Raw genomic sequence first — 19,651 nt, forward strand, 5'->3', positions numbered from 1 at the left:
CGCGCTTGGCTGGCAGTGTGTGTGGACTATCGCTTGGTGGCAATGTGTATTGACTGGCACTTGCTTGGCGGTGTGCAAGTACTGGTGCTTGGCTGATGGTGTGCATGGATGGTGCTGGGCAGGCAGTGTGTGTGGATGGTGCTTGGATGGCGGTGTGAATGGATGGTGATTGGGTGATAATGTGTGCAACTGCAGCTCCTCGGCTATGGTAAAGGAGCGTTGACCCCCAAAAATAGCAGTAAAAAGAAGAAAAAAAATGATAAACACACATTTAATTATTTTTATCTTCCTTGCCCAGTCTTGGGGTGCGGGTCTGGGGGGTTGACTGAGGGGCGTGGTAGACGCACTCCCTTCACTGCGCATGATGCTTTGGCCAGTCCTGGAGAGCCAATCAAGGGCACTCAGGCCAATCCTGAAGCTGCTCTCATGCGTAAGAGCAGCTGCAGGATTGGCCCCAAGGCATTCTGGGAGCCTGTGCCACCTGGAGAAGAAGAGAAGAGAGTGACGTGGCAAGCTGCAGGTAACTTTTTTTTATTTTTCCCACCAGTGACACCTATGCCTGCCCCATTCTCTTCCGCCAGCCCCGCCCACCCTGCTGCTCGTCCAGCACACCGGCCATGCCTGGATGTGCATGAACTGGCAGTGTGGTATGTGTGGATTCGCCAGTGTTTCTTTTAGCCAGAATACCCTGCAAACCTCAAATTTAAGTAAAAAGTAATATTTTCCTGACATTTCTGTGTGGGATAGTTGTAGGATCACCGCACCTGTAATAATTTTCTATAACCAAGTGTTCTCCTCAGCATATTGATCAAAATGATACTTCATTTGTGTGGGTAGGCCTAGTGCCCGCAGCCGGAAATGGCCCAAAATTTACTTTTTGGAGACTTAAATATTATCGATCACAAAACTACCTGGTTTCGCGAGGAAGTCATCAGCATTTTTTATATCGGGCTCGCCGACCATTTAGAGAAACATGTCAAGCCCAGATAGTTCTTAAAACTAGGCACCAGTGTGGCTTGCCAGGATCCCCCAAACGTTTCTTATCCAAAGTCCCATGCGAACCTCAAATTTAGCTAAACAATCACATTTTTCTAATATTTCTGTGAGGGATCTCTGCGCCGGTCCAACTTTCCTACCACCCAGCATTCCCCTCAGTCTCCTGACTAAAATGATACCTCCTCACTTGTTTCAATATTTTTTATTTCGATTGTTAGTTTCTATAGGAAAACCTTGACGGATCTACACATATGACCCCTGTTGAATTCATAATGTTATCTACGTTTTGGAAATGTATAGCTTTCTGGGATCCATTATTGATTTCATACCCTTTTTACCACTAACTGAAAGGAGGTTGAAAGCACAAAAATTAGGAAAAATAGGCTATGTCCCAGTAATGGACCCTAATCTGGGCATACCCTTTCAACTTAGGGCAAACAAAGCAAACATGAGAAGAAAATGGATGGAGCGCTGAAACCATTAATCCATCATCGTTCTTTAGCTCATTTCGCTACCCCAGTTCAGATCCAGCCATATGGGTCAAGACTGTTTTGCATATGGCTGGGTTTGAACTGGGGCATTGAAGTGAGCAGAAGAATGATGATGGATTTAACCCAGATCCAATAGTGACTCGGGGTGAGTGGCTGAAACATTTCAGTGCTCCCTCCATCATCATATTGTATTTGATTCATTTAAATCTATTCAGTAGTTCTAAGAAATAGCAAGGCACTAACAGCAGGCGTGGTGCCTCATGACGCCAGAAAGTAGTCCCACATAATTGGCTCGCCCTGCCCGGGAAGGTACAAATTCATTCGATGTAAAGGCACTAGGAATTTAGAACAGGCAGTCAATTCAACTCGATGTAACTTTATTTCAACTATCAACGCCATAAAGGTTTGTGCAAGAAAACATTAAAAACTGCATACAGTTAAATTAATTTTTAAAAGGGAAAATCTCCCAATAAAATGTATAAATTCATAAAAACAGCAATCCATGGGAGATGCACATAAAACCCCACAAGTGTATGAGACCAGGCCAGCACAGTCATTTGCAACAAAATAAAGTGCATAATGTTTGGAACAAACATAAAAAAGACAACTTGTCACAGGAAAGAGGAAGAGCCCTTCTATAGAAAAAACACACTGCACTCAGATATTTGGCAACCACGCAAGCCTATAGTGGCTGATAGTCCGATTTGTGTATGTGAAGAGCGCAGCTATGACTTCTAGTGCCTAGCTGCATGCAGAGGTGGCAGCCAGGCAGGCATTTACAGGTCAGGTGAAAAGAACATAAGACACAGTTTCATTTGGGGCATCAAACATTGGACAAACCGTAGAATCAGATTCCAACCATTTAGAAGTAAAAGATTTAAGCTGTAGAGTACCCACTCTGAACTGGAAATAAAACTTTCTATCCAAAGGCACTGTGATGGTATGCCAAAACTGCTCGTAAACACAGGACAATTTAAATTAAGAAACTCTGCTGGTAAAGTAGCACTGGCAGCTTTGTGGGCTTCATCAGGCAATATTTAATTGTTTCCTTCGAAGGGATAGGACCCCCTGAAGAGGACCCCCTGAAGAGTTCTCCCATAGATGCCCCAAGCCAATACAAATTAGAAACTGTTTGATGCCAGTGAATTTTGTGAAAATGATCAGTATCAATAACGTCCGGGAGGGCTGTGGCATAGTGAGATAACTCAGGAGTGGACTAATTGGTGCCTCCAGAACAATAGTGGGTGCAATCTACATCTTCCCTGTACCCTTTTCACACCCATGTATTGACTCAAATGATAAAGAGGAGTGCTGATAGGGAGGAGGGCAGTCATCCCTCTTTGCCAAAAGCTGCTAACAAAAAAAATACAACTATGATTTCTTATCTGTTTAAATGTTTAAAGGAACAAAACCTGAAGTCACATTTTCCTCACCTTGCTGGACCCTACAGACTACAGAATGGGAGAGGTTCAGGCAGATGGATAAAATATTGCACACTGCCCATTATCTCTTTTAAAGGGAAATGAGGACCAGGATGAATTACCAATAGGGGACATGTAGTGACTATCAGCAAGTTATTTCAATGAAAATATAATTCTAGTTTACCCACCTGCAGAGAAACAAAGAGAGAGAGAGATATCTCATCGAGGATGGCAGTCAGGTATGCCACTTTTTCAAGCCCCAAAGAGTGATTCATGCCCATTGTTGTTGTCATGTCTTTGGTTGTATGAACACGATAGTGCAAATTAACAAGACGCTGTCTAAATTGCCAAACCTGATGGCCTGACTCCTATATGCCCAAAATTTTGGGTGATAATAGATTTTGTTGTTTCTCTTGTAAATCTTTTTTTTAGTTAGGTTGCCTGATTGTGCTGCTGAAATCCCTGATGTCTTCCCTATAAGGTCAGTTTGGTACCCCTACCTAGCTCCCACCTGCCCTCAGTTATCCAAGTCAATTTCCCTACCCCATTCCTCCAGCTCTCAGTAATCCAATGTACCATACTTGCCAACATTTTGAACTTGATAAGAGGGAGATTTCGAAAAAAAACTGTGGAATTGATTTTCGCCATTGACATATTGAAAAGAGGAGATTTTAGGCCGGAAACAGAACAAATCAATTACTCTTGGGCTTAAAAACATCAGGGGTCTCCTGCCTGTATGTTGGCATATATGGTTTTGCTACCACTGCCTCTTCCTTCAGCCCTCAATGGCCTGTTATATTGCCACAGCTTGACTTGCCTGTCCTGCATTGTTGGTTTGTTGTCCTTGTCCCCCCTTTTCCCTGCCCTTCATGGTCTATTATGCTGTCACTGCCTCTCCTGCCTTCCCAGCGTGGTCGACTAGTTGCCTCTGCAGTCTCCCCCATGCCCTCATTTATCCGAGTCCGTGCCCCTGACATTTGCCTTCCCACATTGTTCTAATGAACAACTAGATTGCTAACTTTCCATATATTTATTACAAAAGTGTGGCACACCTGACGTCATCTCGATGCAGTCAAAACTGTAATACTTAAAGCATTTCCTTTAGAAATTATAAAAATGAGAGGTTCTTATTCCCATAGAAATTATGGATAGTGCTCTAAAAACCTTAAATGAAGACATATTTTCTGACTTCTCAAATAGTGACAAAGCACTTTTCAATTATTTGCTTTCTTGATTCTTTTTTATCCAGTTGATTACTTGATTATTTGTTTCACTTAGGGAGAGAATGCGGCATACCAGCCAGAGCTGCAGACTTTGCAACTGGGGAATCAGGTTGGAGTTTTGGCGTCAGTCCGACATTGTATTATTCTGGGCAAATCACTTAATCTCCCCATGCCTAAAGCACAAAAGGAATGTGTCCTTGTGTAATGTAACTGTTGCTCATGTAAAGCACTCCAATACCATTGGGTCAAGTCTGGGCTATACAAACTGCACAAAGCAAGATCATTAAAGCCCTGATTATGATGCCAGTCAGACGAGCATCCAACCAACATCGTTTTGGGCACAGTCAAGAGCCTCAGCACAAGCCTCAATGCAAAAAGGCATGTTTAGAACCATCCCTGCACTGTGTGGCAGGCACTATGTGTGTGCCTGGCATAGGGTACATGGATGTTTCAGGGGACACTATGGGTACTCCCTGGGACCTGTAGCAGAGACCCAGGGGGGAAGGGGGTCCTTCTAGGGGCCCTCAAAGTCTGTTTCAACAGCCTTTCTATGACAGTTGGACCGCCATGGAAAGGCTGCCTGAAAGGGACATTTTAATCCCTACAGCAGTGCCTGAGCAGGTATTGCCCCTATTGTAGGGTATTAAACTCTGACCAACGGTCCCATAGGAATAGCTGGTCGGTCCCGCGTTCCCGCTGCCTCCAAACGCTGCGCATCACAATGCGGCGGTCATATCGCAACACCAGATATCGGATGGTCCGTCTGTCATCATATTTGGGCTCTAAGTGTTTTGCACACTTCAGTCATTAGGCTACATCTGGGGGATATGTGTGTTACATTTGGGTTCTTTTCTCTCTGGTGGCCATCTTGGGAGACTTATTTGGTATGAAGTTGCCTAATCTCATAATTTACTTCAGTATCCTCAGTAGAAAATGCTTCCAGTTTTCCACTTCAAATCCATCAAGATAGCAGTCAAATGTGCCATACTTGTGGCAAACGTTCTGAGCGTTAGCACTCTAGTTGCTCATTAGACCACTGAAGCAAACTACTGATCACCAGGGAGTTAACTGGCAGTATGCAGCTGGTGTTGAAAATGCATGATTCAGTCTAAATGTCAGAATGTTTTAATGAAATAGAAGAGAAAGATATTTTAGAACTAACTTAAAGCATGTCCTAATTTTTCTTTTAACAGTCCTAACCATAATTTCTCTGGAAAAATGATACCCCTCATTTTGTTCTTTTCTAAATAAATCTTTTAAGTTTTGCCAATTTGAGTCAATCAAGATGGGTTTAGGTGTGTCACACTTTGGTCATGAGTAGGCCTGGCCGTAGGACTATGCTACGCTAGCATAGTTTGCGCAACTACATGCTACGCAAATTGCACGTAGCACAGTGCAAAAATACGCAGTGTATCATGGCGGGCAGTTTTTTGCTTGCTCGCGGTCCTCAACGTCAAGTTGGTGACCGCGAGCGAGCAATATAACATCCCCGCAAGACTTTTTCCTCGTTCGCGATCAGCAACTTTAAGTTGCCGATTGCAAGCATGGAAAATATACCTCCCAGCAAGATTCTCCATGTGGGGAGGTCAGGTTTCTCATTGCGAGTGGTCGCGTATTCTCGCAACCGCTCGTGATGAGAAACTACCAGTCCGCGTTGAAAAAGCTGCCGCTCGAGTACAATCTACTCGAGCGGCAAAAAATGACCGCTTGCACTGTGCAAGATGCGGTTTGCACTGATTGCACAGTGTTTTTTTACACATGTGGAGAGGCAACGTGTACAATACAAGTTTTAGCTTCAAATGCTATACATATAATAACAATGGATGACAGGAGTGATGAATCTCCAAAACAGATGGCGTAGTGTTCAAATGCTTTTATTGGGTTTTATATATTCCACAGCCTACGCGTTTCGCCCAACACGGGCTTCTTTAGGGCCGTAAACAATATATGTACAGTATAAGAGAACATGTGATTCACACATGTAATACATATTAAAAAATATGTTACATTTACAATTTTATTTACATATATACAGTTTAAAAACAAAGGCAAAAAAAGAGACTAACACACTGAATACAAATCAAAAGGACATGTATTTTGTTACGTTTGTTCCTAGACATTAAGGTTCGAAGTAAACTGGCCTAGATCCTGACTAGAGGTCTCTATGTAGAATTAACATCCGTTAGTGGTTTTACAGTTTGGAAGAGAGAGGTAACCAAAATCATTCACAAGCTTGAATGGAACATTTCACTGAAGGTGAAGGGGATGCAGGGGGAGGGGGGTGGCGGGGGGGCAGGAGTGCCGGATGCTGAACCTCTGTGATGGCCTTACTTACGGGGCAATCTTTAAACTACAGAGTGCTGAATAAGCTATATGAGCCTGTTTTATTACAGACAAAGATAAGGAAAAAGGACAGTATTGTATGAGTGTACCTTGTATGTATGTCTTGGAACTGAGACTTGATTGCTCCAAATGAGGGATCCTCGCTGTTTCCAAACCTGGAAAGGCGATTGTGTCCTGAACCATACGGTCACCCACTTGCTTGTTAGTAGAATTTATTTTTGGAGAAGTTTCTGAAATTACATTATGCCACCATGTTTATATGCAATAATTTAGGGTTTCTACAAGGCAAAAGAAAACCCTGCTAGTCTTATTATTGACAAGGCGCACATGAACTCTTACCCCTTCTATATCACGGGTGTCCTTACTTATTAGGTCAAAGCGATAACTTTATCCGTAGCAGTGTTGCTGTCATATGCCGATTAAGGCACAGAGGGTAATCTGTGGTATTTAAAACCAAGAGAGCAGGTTAGCTAGTTTGGCTCGTCATGCTGCGGGTAAGTAGTCCCCACATTCTATATGTCACTAAGCGCAGCCTGCCCACTCTCACAATATTTAAGTCCTCATACAGCTTCTAGCTACATTCTTCCATTTCTCGTGTATCTACAAAAAACAGAAATGTACCCTCCACTAAGACTCCATCTAGTGGAAGAAACGCACTTCCACACTCTACTACCCTGCCCATGGAAGAAAGCCAGTGTTATACTTCTCCCTGACTTAGTCCCTAAAACAGGGACAGACAGACCGCTAGAAACGGTGCAAATTCAAAAAAAGGCCCCACACAACGACAGAAACCCACGAGGGATCTGTAATACTGCCTGTTAAGTAGAAAGGCCTGTCACAAAACCGACGGGCTGACAAAAGTCAGACAGCAAAGCGTCTCACCTCTTCAAGTAAAGCCTTCCTTCTCGCGTCCTCATCTCCGAAAAAGTATGAAGAGACAGAGGTTAACGACACACCCGTTTTTATACAGTGTTAAAACACTCAAACATCAACACCTGTGTCTAATCTCTAGACTTACTGTGTTGTTTGGAAACCATGCACCGGACTTGGAAAACGTGGAGATGGGCCGATCGGCAATATCCACATTGCAGTGTGTTCAAACTTATTTTCAAGAGGATCAGAGTTACAAAAGCGGGTTATATTAATGTTAGTAGAACGTAATAGTTCATTTAATCATTTCAAAAGCCTCCATTGATACAATTTAATTATTTAGAAGGAAAAAATAAAAATAAAAAAGTGAGCGAAGCATACAGCTGACACGAACCCCGTATATCTCAACTTAGATAACCTGAGACTCTACCGATGGTGCTACTCGAATATCGTGTTACAGCCTGTGTAAAACTGTGTTATTAGAAGCACATATAGTTGCACTAGTGCAAAAGATCGCATACATATTACTGCACTGTTTAAATATTCATTACTACAGCGAAAGTCAGCAGGATGGTAACATATGTGAATATATGACATGCAGGATCAAAGTATGTTATTAAACTATGGCCTATTGCCGGCTGGGAACCCATATATCTTAGGTTCATAGATTTGGCCCTGTAGCTAATGTTCTAATAATGTAAAAATTCTCCTTACTTAGAATAGATGCAAAGTACACGACACCGGAAAAATAAAAGAATTGTTGAACAAGTATTATCAACAAGTACTGTTGAATGCGTCCTATGGTTGGCGCGAACTCCGTGTATCTCGGGTTCATAGATTGAATCATGTAGCAGTTGCGCTACTCATACAGTGAGTCTTTTGCAATTGAGAATGTATCTATCACTACCCTCCTGAAAGCCCATAAAGTATCCTTGGTGGTGCATTACAGACATAGTCATTAGGGAAATTAATGTCTTCTTAGATATATACTAATCAGTATGTGTGGAAAGTCAAAACCGAGGATGATGGCTACACATATAGTTGATAGCATTTCCCAACCTTTGTGATACACATCTTCGTTGGGGGTGCTCTCCCTGTCATAGTGCGTCGGTTAGATATGTTACTAATTATGGCCACACAGTAAGTTAGTAATTCATATTGTTGTCCGCATCCCTAGAAATATCCTGCCATCTTATAGTGAGTAACCTGATACAAAAGGGCGGGGGGAACTCATACTATGATGAATTGGGGGATGTCAGTGATCAGAGGCCTATGCCGGGTCCTATAATATCCTTTCCTTGATCAGTTGAGTGTTGAGGCTAAATGCCCCTGTGATCTAGTAAACCAGGCATAGGAGAAGAAGCAGAGATTCTGCAGATAGGTATGATATGGTGCCTCGCTCTTCCAACAGCATGTTACAAGCTCTCATATACACACAGTAAACTCTTGCCCGGTCTTAATGTTGCATACATGTTTTATCCCTTCGTGCATACTGTCACAGAAAGTGATGCATCTCCGAATCAATATTCAGACCTTTTGAGATGACACGTAACCTACAGATCCATTTAGCTTCCAATTGGCGGAGTTGTAGTATTCTGTCACCTCCCTTTTCTAGTGCCGGCAAATGATCAATTGCATGGAATTTAAAATTGGATCTATCACCTGTGCCTATGCATTCATGTGAAACCAATGCATAAGACATGTCTTGATTCACACAGGCCCGTCTATGTTCTTGTATGCGTGTTTTGAGAGATCTAACTCTGCTCTCTACATAGATTTTCTTGCATACACAGATGATGACGTATACCACAAACTGGGTTAGACAATTAATGAAGAACCTGATGTCATAGGTTTTGTCTGTATTGTACTTAAAGCTGGCCATCCGGCTTGCTTGTGCACACATGTTACAACAACCACAGGGGAAGAAACCCATTTTAGGACTGAGCCACAATTTTTTTTGTTTCGTGCAGGTCGAGTGTAACTTGGACATAGGGTCTCTCTTACGGTTTTACATCGCCTGTACACTACATTTGGTTTGTTCCGGACCAAACTACCAATACCTGGAACGCCTTGTAAAAGGTGCCAATGTTTCCATAGTATTTTGTATACGTCCTGATTTAGATTGGAGTTCGTGGTTACAAAGAAAAGCCTTTCTTTTAGGGTTTTGACTCTCGGTGTTAAAGTTGCCCCTCTGTCTAATTTGGTTGCTTTATCTACCGCCTGTTTCAGCACTTCCTTCTTGTACCCTCTTTGGCTGAAACGTTGCACCAAATCTAAACTGTGCCTTTCATATTCCACTGCCTCATTGCAATTTTTTTTTATTCGCACTAGCTCACCAAAAGGTATGGCATTTTTAGTGCTGGTCGGGTGAGAGCTCTCATAGTGCAAGAGACTATTCACTGAGGTCTCCTTTCTATGCAGGGTACTCTGCAAAATGTTGTTCACCACATATAATGTGATGTCTGAAAAATCAATTCTAGTCTGTGACATGGTCATGGTGAACCTTACATTCATGGTGTTATCATTTAAGTAGTTAAAGTAAGCTTTAAAACTATCCTGTGAACCTGACCAGATGACGATGATAAGAATAACAATGAAAGAGTGTTACTTGTTAGGAAAACACACAAGTATTAGAGCACATAGGAAAACAACACCTATTTGGTGTGTTTAGAAAGCCCTCACTCACCGACCTGGTCGGTGACATGCTTCATCATCGGGCCCCACTGGGAGTGACCGAATGTCACCCCAGTGTGCTTCAACGCCAGATTTACTGCGGAGCCGGCAATGTGAAGATGTGAGAGCTAAGTGATAGACTACGTGAAATAAGGGAAAAGAGTGACGTGGTGAGTTTAAAAATGCCTTTCTTGTATCAAAAATTGATTTAATGGCTGATCAAAAAGACATGTTAAAAATGTGTTGGCAAACTAGACCAACTAAGTTGAATGGTCTGTTTCCAATGCTCTTAATTGATGGTCAACATGTTTCTGCCAATGTCGGTGTAATTAACCTGGCATTCGTCAGGACCTATGGTGAATTAAACCCCGGCGGTATGGACACGCTAAGGCCCACCCTACCAAGGGACGTGAAAGTTAAAAGTATTGTGAAAAAGTGAAAATGGGAAGGGGGCCACACAAATAAAAATATCGGTGGTAAGAACCCCTACATGTCTCTGGATTAGAGGCTGTGGAGGCAAACGACACACACAAACATAAAGAGACAAACAAACAATTCGTTTTTGCTCTCGAGTTTGGGAGTAACAAAATTGTGACTAGTGCTCATATGGACCGGCAAATACACACATCACTAAACTATCTGTAAAGTTAAGTGACACCGCCTGCAGGTGTGTGCTGAGCTGCGTCCAAGACAGCAGTGCGGTGTAATGCCGATCAATAAAAAATGCCCGTGCCGGTGGGCAATGAAAGTCGCCCACCGGAGCGCGTGTGTGATTCGATGCACCAGCGGGGGCCAGACGAATAAGTGACACTATGGGGAAAGGGCAGGCCTTAGTAGTAAGCCCTTGGGCAACGCGAGGCACGTTGTATGTGTGTCACAGTCGGATCAATGGGCCAAAGGCCAGTGACCCCTCTCACCCGCAATGACTAAGCAACAATGCGAAGTTTGTCACTTGGAAGGTGAGAGAATATCACCACATAGACCACGGGAGGGGGTGATGGCGTATTTGGCACATCCTGCAAAAAAACGAACAGGGGAACAAACTGTAAAAGAAGCCATTAGAAGTGCTTAGCTGGTAAAGGTTATGCGGACTCAGAAGCACTCACGCCCACGACGCCAGGCACCCGTGTGTGAACCTGCACGATCCCTCTGAACCGAGCCTCGACGATGGGGACCCGGTACACAAGAGTGGAATAAGTAGCATGAACAGGGCAAGCGCGCTCGCATTTCCGGGATGGCCGTGGCTACGTCAGGCTAGCGTGGTGTCCGCCAATGGGCGGTGGCGCTGAGGTAAACAGTGCTGTGTCACTGGTAGGAAACTAGAGCGCTGAAACGCTCACTTTGATGCAAAATGAGGAAACTTTAATCATTTTATTTTGGTAGACAGACCGACACAAAAGGAACGTGGCCGAAGGATGGTAAACAAGTGCACGCACTCGAGAGATTTAACAAGGAGGTGTGCTGAGATCCCGGCCAAGTAAATGTGTGCAGGTTCGATCTAGGTCTAGATGCCAGAAAGGAAAACCTAGTTATATATCACAGTAGTGACAAAAAATGTGGTCAGGTAATCGACCCAATTGTCATCTCGTGGAGGCCACTAAATGGTCGATAAGACGGGATCGGGTATACTGGAAAAATAAATAAAAACTAGGTGGAAGGCCAGTAAATGTCGCTCAGTTCGCAAATATTGGACGTAGTCCGGTGGCATAAGAAACACCATGTGATGCCAAAGGGCAACAGAGGTGTGTGTATGGATCCGTAAGAAAAAGCAGGATGACTAATACACAGGGGATGCCAACGTCTGGGCTACCTTATTTTTTGTGGGTTAGAAGTAGGAAACCCCATTACAGACTGCAGAGTTCCATGACATCAGACAAACTCATTATTGGTCAGGGGATGAACAGCGTTCAGTTACTTGAGGTTTGAGGCCCAGGGTATATCATCATTAAGGCCATTGAGGTGGGTACCGAGGGGGTACACCCACCTCTGCTCCTTCTCAAAGAGTCTCTCCGCAATGTTAGAGCCCTCATTAAGTTGCTCTTGGATTGTCCACCTCAAATCATTGGTGGTATGATTGGCTTGTAAAAAGTGGTTGCTCATTTTGGTTGTGGCTTTCCGACACCTGATGTGGCTCCTATGCTCACACACCCTCTGCTTGATTTTCCTTGATGTCATTCCCACATATCGACGCTTGCAGGGGCATGTGATCAGGTAGATAACGTTGGCAGAGTTGCAATTCGTGTGTGACTTTTGCCACCATGTTTTCCCAGGTTCCAGAGAGAGGGATTTTGTTGCCGTGGTCAGGTGACACACAGAGCAATTGGAGCATGGGAAGTGTCCAGTGACCCTAAGTAGGTTCCATGCATCAGTGATACTGCGTATAGGCATGGCTATGAGTTCCTTGGGCCTGGTGTGCACCAAAGAATCTTTCAAGCTCCGTCCCTTCCTGAACGAGAAGAGTGGTGGAGCTGGTGATGGTTTTCCAGTTCTTATTGATAGATTTTTTCATCAGGTTGGACAGGGTGCTGTAGGTGGTGACGCAGGTGAGGGGTGCTTCCTCCGGGGTTCTTTCAGATGGTTTCAGTAGAACTTCACGAGGTTGGTTACGTGCCCGTTTTAGGCCTTTGTTTAGGATATGGTTAGGGTAACCTCTCCTTTGTAGTTTGTTAGTAAGGTCGGTTACCACCTACAGCACCCTTCCAGGTATTGGTAGTTTGGTCCGGAACAAACCAAATGTAGTTTACAGGCGATGTAAAACCATAAGAGAGACCCTATGTCCAAGTTACACTCGACCTGCACGAAACAAACAAAAATTGTAGCTCAGTCCTAAAATGGGTTTCTTCCCCTGTGGTTGTTGTAACATGTGTGCACAAGCAACCCGGATGGCCAGCGTTAAGTACAATACAGACAAAACCTATAACATCAGGTTCTTCATTAATTGTCTGACCCAGTTTGTGGTATACGTCATCATCTGTGTATGCAAGAAAATCTATGTAGGGAGCACAGTTAGATCCCTCAAAACACGCATACAAGAACATAGACGGGCCTGTGTGAATCAAGACATGTCTTCTGCATTGGTTTCACATGAATGCATAGGCACAGGTGATAGATCCAATTTTAAATTCCATGCAATTGATCATTTGCCGGCACTAGAAAGGAGAGGTGACAGAATACTACAACTCCGCCAATTGGAAGCTAAATGGATCTGTAGGTTACGTGTCATCTCTAAAGGTCTGAATATTGATTCGGAGATGCATCACTTTCTGGGACAGTATGCACGAAGGGATAAAACATGTATGCAACATTAAGACCGGGCAAGAGTGTACTGTGTGTATATGAGAGCTTGTAACATGCTGTTGGAAGAGCGAGGCACCATATCATTCCTATCTGCAGAATCTCTGCTTCTTCTCCTATGCCTGGTTTACTAGATCACAGGGGCATTTAGCCTCAACACTCAACTGATCAAGGAAAGGATATTATAGGACCCGGCATAGGCCTCTGATCACTGACATCCCCCAATTCATCATAGTATGAGTTCCCCCCGCCCTTTTGTATCAGGTTACTCACTATAAGATGGCAGGATATTTCTAGGGATGTGGACACAATATGAATTACTAACTTACTGTGTGGCCATAATTAGTAACATCTCTAACCGACGCACTATGACAGGGAGAGCACCCCCAACGAAGATGTGTATCACAAAGGTTGGGAAATGCTATCAACTATATGTGTAGCCATCATCCTCGGTTTTGACTTTCCACACATACTGATTAGTATATATCTAAGAAGACATTAATTTCCCTAATGACTATGTCTGTAATGCACCACCAAGGATACTTTATGAGCTTTGAGGAGGGTAGTGATAGATACATTCTCAATTGCAAAAGACTCACTGTATGGGTAGCGCAACTGCTACATGATTCAATCTATGAACCCGAGATACACGGAGTTCGCGCCAACCATAGGACGCATTCAACAGTACATGTTGATAATACTAGTTCAACAATTCTTTTATTTTTCAGGTGTCGTGTACTTTGCACCTATTCTAAGTAAGGAGAATTTTTACATTAGTAGCACATTAGCTACAGGGCCAAATCTATGAACCTAAGATATATGGGTTCCCAGCCGGCAATAGGCCATAGTTTAATAACATATTTTGATCCTGCATGTCATATATTCACATGTGTGACCATCCTGCTGACTTTCGCTATAGTAATGAATATTTAAACAGTGCAGTAATATGTATACAATCTTTTGCACTAATGCAACTATGTGTGCTTTTAATAACACAGTTTTACACAGGCTGTAACACGATATTCGAGTAGCACCATCAGTAGAGGCTCAAGTTATCTAAGTTGAGATATATGGGGTTCGTGTCAGCTGTATGCTCCATTCTCATTTTTATTTTTATTGTTTCCGTCTAAATAATTAAATTGTATCAAAGGAGGCTTTTGAAATGATTAAATGAACTATTACCTTGTACTAACATTAATATAACCCGTTTTTGTGCCTCTGATCCTCTTGAAGATAAGTTGTGAACACACTGCAATGTGGATATTGCCGATCGGCCCATCTCCACGTTTTCCAAGTCCGGTGCATGGTTTCCAAACAACACCGTGAGTCTTGTGATTAGACACAGGTGTTGATGTTTGAGTGTTTTAACACTGTATAAAAACGGGGGTGTCGTTAACCTCTGTCTCCTCATACTTTTTCAGGGACGAGGACGCAAAAAGGAAGGCTTTACTTGAAGAGGTGAGACGCTTTGCTGTCTGACTTTTGTCAGCCCATCCGTTTTGTGACAGACCTTTTTACTTAACAGGCAGTATTACAGATCACTCGCGGGTTTCTGCCGTTGTGTGGGGCCTTTTTTTGAGTCAGGGAGAAGTATAACGCTGGCTTTCTTCCATGGGCAGGGTAGTAGAGTGTGGCAGTGCATTTCTTTCACTAGATGGAGTCTCAGTGGAGGGTACATTTCTGTTTTTTTGTAGATACACGAGAAATGGAAGAATGTAGCTAGAAGCTGTATGAGGACTTAAGTATTGTGAGAGTGGGCAGGCTGCGCTTAGTGACATATAAAATGTGGGGACTACTTGCCCGCAGCATGACGAGCCAAACTAGCTAACCTGCGCTGTATTTTTTAAATGCCACAGATAACCCTCTGTGCCTTAATCGGCATATGACAGCGACACTGCTTCGGCTAGAGTTATCATTTTTACCTAAGAAGTAAGGACACCCGTGATATAGAAGGGGTAAGAGTTCATGTTCACCTTGTCAAGAATAAGACTAGCAGGGTTTTCTTTTGCCTTGTAGAAACCCTAAATTATTGCATATAAACATGGTGGCGTAATGTAATTTCAGAAACTTCTCCAAAAATAAATTCTACTAACAAGCAAGTGGGTGACCGTATGGTTAAGGACACATTCGCGTTTTCAGGTTTGGAAACAGCGAGGATCCCTTGTTTGAAGCAATCAAGTCACAGTTCCAAGACATACATACAAGGTACACTCATACAATACTCTCCTTTTTTCTTATCTTTGTCTGTAATAAAACAGGCTCATATAGCTTATTCAGCATTCTGTAGTTTAAAGACTGCCTCGTAGGTAAGGCCATCACAGAGGTGCAGCATCCCGCCCTCCCCTCCCCCTTCGTCCCCTTCACCTTCGGTGAAATGTGCCATTCAAGCTTGTGAATGATTTTGGTTACCTGTCTCTTCCAAACTGTAAAACCACTAACTGATGTTAATTCTACATAGAGACCTCGATGTCAGGATCTAGGCCAGTTTACTGCGAACCTTAATGTCTAGGAACAAACGTAACAAAATACATATCTTTTTGATTTGTATTTAGTGTGTTAGTCTCTTTTTTCGCCTTTGTTTTTAAACTGTATATATGTAAATAAAATTGTAAATGTAACGTATTTTTTAATATTTATTACATGTGTGAATTACATGTTCTCCTATACTGTACATATATTGTTTACAGCCCTGAAGAAGCCAGTGTTGGGCGAAACGCGTAGGCTGTGGATTATATGAAACCCAATAAAAGCATTTGAACACTACGCCATCTGTTTTGGAGATTCATCACTCCTGTCATCCATTGTTATTATATGTATAGCATTTGAAGCTAAAACTTGTATTGTACACGTTGCCTCACCACATATGTGTAAAAAAGTGCTAATGTATAGTTGAGACCAACACAGGTGGCTGGTCTTAGGAGGTGGGCAATCGTGTGTATTATAGCTGGAACAAAGGAACGTTTTTTTTTTAAACTGAAAGGTAGTGTGGCAAGAATCCCTGCCACCGGGTTCTGTGTTGTAGCTACTGATTGCACAGTGCTAACAAGCATCCGGCACTATGCAATCAGTGTGAACAGCATTTTGCACAGTGCACTACGCAGTTCGAGTAGCTTGCGTAGTGCGAAGTGTACTTTGCGTTACTATGCGAAGCTCTACTACGCGAACTACGCCCAGGGTTATAAGTAAGACTGTTAGGGCTCTAGTTGTTCTTTAGTACACTCTGGAAGGCTGCAGTAGAACACAAGGAAATCAACTGACAGGCTGCTTCTGTTCAAGAACAACAGGAAGGTATTTGAGAACTCACAAAAAATGTGTCCTAATTTTTCTTTCTACAGCACTAACGATAATACTTGTGACAAAATGAACCCCCTCATGTTGTTCCTTTCTAAATTAAATGTTTTAGGTTTTACCAGTTTGATTCAATCAAGATGGCTTCAGGTGAGTCACACTTTTGTCATAAGTAAGACTGTTAGCACTCTAGTTGTTCTTGAGAATACTGTTGGAGGCTGCAGTAGAATACAAATGACAGTCTGCTTCAGTTGGTAGCACAGATTTTATTGAGAATGTCAGCCTTATTTCTCATATGGTGTGAATTTACAGAAAACATGCTATCATTTTAGCTTCTGGAGAACCTTTCTTCACTTCAATGGGAAAATCATTAGAAAACTGTTTCTAGCAAACATGATTCATAAAATCCCAGCAGAATCACCTTAGCAAGAAATGATTTATATTCTAAAATCTGTTATCAGCCTTTATATGTTCTGCTTTTAGTGACCCTCAAAATCTACCATTCACTACAATGCATTTAAATAGGGTCATATTATGTTTATTGGTCCCAAGATGGCTGCCATCACTTTCTGATTGAAAAACTGATGGCCAATCGGATCTCACCATGGGATATGTGCTTAGGCTCTGCCCGGATATACAAATTTAGATTTCCTTTAATATCTCAACAACTACTGAACGGATTTACATAAAATACCAAAAAGCATACTTTATGGACCAAGAGCTACCTTCCTGCCAAATTTGGTCTAAAGCCGGTCAGTGGTTTGGGCTGCAGTTCTGTCTAAAATCTGTATTGGATTTAAGAAGGGGAATGCACTTATTTCCCCACCCCCCAAAAAAACTTTCCAAGGACAACAAGACCCAACTTCACACTTAAAAAACAAATTTCCTGAAGATCAGTCAAACAACATGTATATATATTACCCACTGGCAGTCAGCGGTAGGTGGTTTTAGTTTCAATGAAGTTTCTATAAAAAATGCCATTTCCAGGTGCCTATATCTTTTGTGCCACTTGATGAATCTCCATGAAATAAAAAAAACCTGCCCTTTACTCCAGGTTGAATCTGGTAAGTTTCGTGGTATTTCATATAACGGCAGCTGACAAAAAGGGGCGGGTCAAAAAAGGTGCGTTTCCTATGTTAATTACCATTGGACTTTAGAACAAGCCTACAGCCCAAACTGCTGGATGGAATTACACCAAATTTGACAGGAAGCTAGGTATTGGTACGCAGGCCATGCTGTTTGTGTTTTGGTGTAAATCCGTTCAGTGGGAGATATTAACTGGAAAAAAAATGTGTATACTTGGGGACATGGATTACTCACAGATCCACCCATGGGTAATCCGCAGATTCTAGCACACTACATAACTCCTGATTGGCTGGCCGTGTCTTTTCAAAAAGTTGCAGCTGCCATTTTGTTTATCAGGTATCGGTCCCTGGGGCTGAAAATGTGTTTACGAATTGAATGAAGGGTTCAGGTGAGAAGTTTCCTGACCTCTTGAACATGTTATAAAGGACGGCTGAACATGTGTCTTGGGGTCAGAATGGAGACAAAAAAATTGGGCCACTCGCTAAATCCATGGATCCCTCGCGAGTCTCAGCATAGCCTTCTGTGTAAATTCTCGGATCTAGAAAAAAGATCAGCGGATCCAGAAAAAAAACTGAAAAACCATTAAACACCCACTGCATCCAACCCCATGCTGCGCACAGCCCAAGGCCATGCGCAGCTTGTATTTGGGTGCATGCGGCCAACCCCCCGCTGCACACTGCCAAAAGCCATGCACAGCGCTGGGTATATTGATGCACATGCTAAAAAAACATATCAATTCTCTGAAATAAACAAAGGTTACAGGGTCATCATTGTTAGGTTCTGAATTTACTCGCACAAACCATAGAAATTTAGCAGTTATAGTTATACTTCTAGAGACAGAGGTGGGAGCGCCATGGACAATCCCCTGGTCAGATCACTACCTAGTTCCTTTCACAGTACCGTCTCACAGAAAAAAGTCACAACAACCAACAAAGAAAATTACTAGTAGTAAATGGAACAATATCAATTCTGCCTCTTTTTCGCAGGCACTGAGGGAGAAAAACCTCACACTAGATGAAAATATAAATCTAGCTAACAACCAACTGGAATCATGGATTACAGAGGTACTAGATGAGATAGCGCCATGGAGCACTAGGACTCCTAAGAGACAGAGTGCAACAGCGCCATGGTTTAATGATAAACTGATAAAGGCCAAAAAAAGTGTAAAAAGCTTGAACGATCATGGAGGAAGGAATATTGTAGTAGGGCAAAAGAAAATTACAAAGATGAACTTAAACTATATCATTCACTAATTAAGAAATCCAGTTGTATATTTTATATGGAAAGAATTAAAAGAACCAGTAACACCCTCAAAGAAATGTTCACCATACTGAAATATCTCAAAACACACAGAGATAGTAATGACACAACTGCCTCTGTAGAGAACTGTAATAAGGTAGGAGAATTTTTCGCCGAGAAGGTGAAAAAAATCTATGACACCTTCCCAGTGGAAGCGAGACAGGGGAGTAGCCAAACCAGTGCAAGCCAAACAAACTTCGTAGGCATGACCCTGGATGAATTCAAGATCCAGGAATTAGCAGAACTTAAAGCCACAGCAAAAGGAATAAGGTCTGGCTCACCTTTAGACCCAGCACGACCAGAGATAGTAATGGAGGGAGCAGACTCTATTATGCCATATATCTCAGAGCCTATTTCTCGCTCCTTTCAGAATGGTGTTGTCCCCACTAAATGGAAACAGGCGATTGTCAGGCCACTGAAAAAAAAATGTTCAATAGAGAACACAGTGTTAGAAAATTTACGCCCTATCTCACTATTACCATTCATAGCAAACATTGCTGAGAAAATAACTAATAAACAACTGGTAGACCACATCAATATGAATGACCTATTACACCCCTCTCAGTCAGGGTTCAGAATGGACCACTCAACAGAGTCTGCACTACTCCTGACCACTGAAGCATTGAGAAAGCATGCAGACGAAGGACAAATGGCCGCACTGATCCTG

The sequence above is a fragment of the Lissotriton vulgaris genome, chromosome 9, assembly GCF_964263255.1.
Source record: "Lissotriton vulgaris chromosome 9, aLisVul1.2, whole genome shotgun sequence".
NCBI lineage: Eukaryota > Metazoa > Chordata > Amphibia > Caudata > Salamandridae > Lissotriton > Lissotriton vulgaris.